Source organism: Etheostoma spectabile, chromosome 5 (assembly GCF_008692095.1).
Source record: "Etheostoma spectabile isolate EspeVRDwgs_2016 chromosome 5, UIUC_Espe_1.0, whole genome shotgun sequence".
Classification (NCBI taxonomy): Eukaryota; Metazoa; Chordata; class Actinopteri; order Perciformes; family Percidae; genus Etheostoma; species Etheostoma spectabile.
In genome coordinates this window covers 38268033-38271319 of record NC_045737.1, presented here as the reverse complement: position 1 = coordinate 38271319, position 3287 = coordinate 38268033, and positions in this window count along the sequence as shown.

Below are 3287 nucleotides of genomic sequence, written 5' to 3'. Positions count from 1 at the left end.
CACACACACACACACACACACACACACACACACACACACACACACACACACATGCCAACTTGTGTATCACAGGATAACACTTTTAAGTATGGGAAGAAAATGTACGTTAGGGGTGCAAAATATATCAATTATGTTATTGTTGTTGCAACGTTATATCGAAAGTGTTGCGATAAGTACGCAATATTTTGTCTATTTTGTGGGAGCGCTGCGTCCCGTCCGGTGGCCGTGTAGCTGAGTCCTGTTTGATTTAAAGCTCAAAACGCTGTAATGATCATCGTTTTCATTGGCCTGTTACCTTGGTTACTGTGCCACTTGCACACGTCAGTGCACGTCAGCGCCCGGGTTCACTACGTGACAAACCCTATGGGGCGTACCACGTGTGTGACCGTTTCAACAGAGTGACGGTGTTTTTTATACTGTCCAACCAGTACATCTTTCTCTATATACTGTATATATACATACAGTATATATAATATACTGTCACAACACCCGTACAAATCTTTTCCTCCTTATCACATGTATAATATACATACCAGTATATAACAATAATAAATGATCCCAGAAACGCACAACCGTAACCTACCGGGATCTGGTTCGCTTACTAACCAACTGTAAAAAGAAGAAATATATGAACAACCATACGTAGATATAATAGGCGGGGTGGGGGGGTCCAACCGAGGGTACACCAATCTTATCTCTAATAATCTGATAGAAAACATACAGTAACATATATAATACTGTCCAAACCAGTACACACTTTATCTCTATAATAGGTATATATACATACAAGTAATAACTGAATATACACTGATCCAAAAAAGCCAGATACAATCTTTCTCCTCATATAGAACTAGTAATAATAACATCCATACATATAATAATCACTGGAACTAGTCCAAGACCACCAGTACAATCTTCTTCTAGTATAACTGGTATAAATATCCAAATCCTCCTAACCACTACATCAAAACTGTCCCAATATCATAGGAAAAACACACCATAACAACTCTTTCACCTATACTAATAGTGTAGAATATAATAAACATACACTTACAACAAATATATTCTACTGGTCCAAACCCCATTAAAAAAACGCGAGTACAAACAAAGCACCGGAGGCGGCGAATAATACTCGGAGTAGCAAGAGAGACAATACAGGACACGATATAATACGGGAGCCAAAGCCAGGACATCAAGGGCGACGTCAGAAACTGTAGATAGACAAGACAGTAACATATAGCCTAGACAAAGGAACTAATCCAAAAAGGACAAGGTGCAATCGGGTACGGTTCGCGAGAGTACACGAGGGAGATAACCCAGCACAGAGACAGCTAGAAGCGGCCAAAACCGTGACAAAGCGGGCGCGCCGATAATACTTCATATAGAGCAAGCATACAGAAGAGACAAGACGATCCAACCAACAGGCAGAAGCGGGCCCAGGGCCGCGATAAAGCGGGAGGCGACAGACAGACAATATACAGAACGCCTGTCCCAACCAGGACAGCTGGTGCGCAGAGACGGGGAAGAGAACAGACAGAGAAACAGAGAACAGATAGCACAACCGGGCAAAGCGGGCGCCAAGAAGACGGGAGAGAGAACGACAACCAGACAAGAAGACTGGACGAGTCCCCACCAGAGACAGCGGCGCGAGAGACGGAACAAGATAGGCAGACAGGAGCAGAAAGACAAGACGCAACCAGGAGCGCAGCCTTTCCGCAGAGAAATACGGGAGCGAATACCACTAACTCTAATATCCCTGTTCCTCTTTAACTAATCTGCATATAGTACATCTTACTCTCTAACAGTCCATACACTTCCTTCATCTCACCAGGCCACATAAATCTTAGCCCTCTATAAGACTTTGTAGCACAGCATACAGTATATATATTATAACACTGTGCCCCCACACTGCTCCCATAAACTCACATGGATCCACCATACAGCGTTCTCTATAGAACTGGTCATAGATACAGACAGTACCATAGAGAAATACTGGCCCCAAAACCAGGACCAGACCGGGCGCTATAGACTCGAGAATATACTACGACAGACAGGACAGAGATAACTGAACTACTGACAAGCCAAAAAAACCGTAATGGCCATCCGTAGTCTATCTGTCTCTATATACTGTAAATAATTACATAGCAAGTAAACATAATCATATAAACTAGTGTTTCAACACCATTACAAGAGACAAATACTTTCTCTACTATTACAGTAATATATGCAATACAGTACATATAACTAAGACACTATACCGAAGACCATGCATCCTACATCTTTCCGTCATTTCACTCTATTATACGTATATATCCCTGCATACAGTCAACTATATAATTACCTACCAAAAATCCAGTACCAGTAACATCATCTATCAAAAGCATCTCTATATAAAAGCGGTCTCTTTCTCTACATATACAGTATATAACTGTATATTACAGTAATACTGTCCAAAAACCCGTACAAAAACTTGGTCCTATGAGTTGGTCTCTTAACCTTTTGAGATTTTAGATAGACTGTCCAAAACCAGTAATTGGCCTTGTCTCGGACAACAAGCCTAAAAGGGAAAAGCGCATGGACCTCTAATATGATGCTCTATTTATCTCAAACTTAAGATACAACACCACAAAGAGTGTCCTTATTAAGAAACTTCTTTAAAAAAAGTTTTTAATAATACACTTCCCGTACAAATTATAAAAACCACACTAATATACCGGCGCTTTTATTTTAGAAAAGTATGGATTTGCATCGCTAGTAATTATGTGTCTTCCACTCCGCTGTCGTATGATATCACAGAACAAGACATACGGCCAAGCCATCTACCAGCCGGACGTTTACCTCGTTCTTTCTTCTCTTCTTCTTCTGACTAACAAACCCCTGCTGGACACAAAAAAGAAAAGTCCAAATCCGGCCACAAAAAGCCACCCTGAAATCAACCATCAATAGATCCCTAAAGTCTCCAACGGGATAAACCAGGATCCAAACGGGCCCGGATCAGGACACTGTGGGGATCTTGGGTGGGGAGATAACCCTGGGGGCTGGGAGTGTGTATCGGTTATTATAAGTTGTGCGATGCTATTCCTCACTGTGACGTAATGATCTGTCGGTGAACCGAATTATTGACTAATTGATGCATCAGATGTCTGATTTCTTGTCATGAAGTGTCACTTCCAGACTAGCAAAAACGCACCGCGCAATAAACCCAAACGGGTCGTCCTAAGACAATCGGGGACAAAAATAAACTTTTATCTTCTAACTACTACCACTACTAACTACCTATAATACTA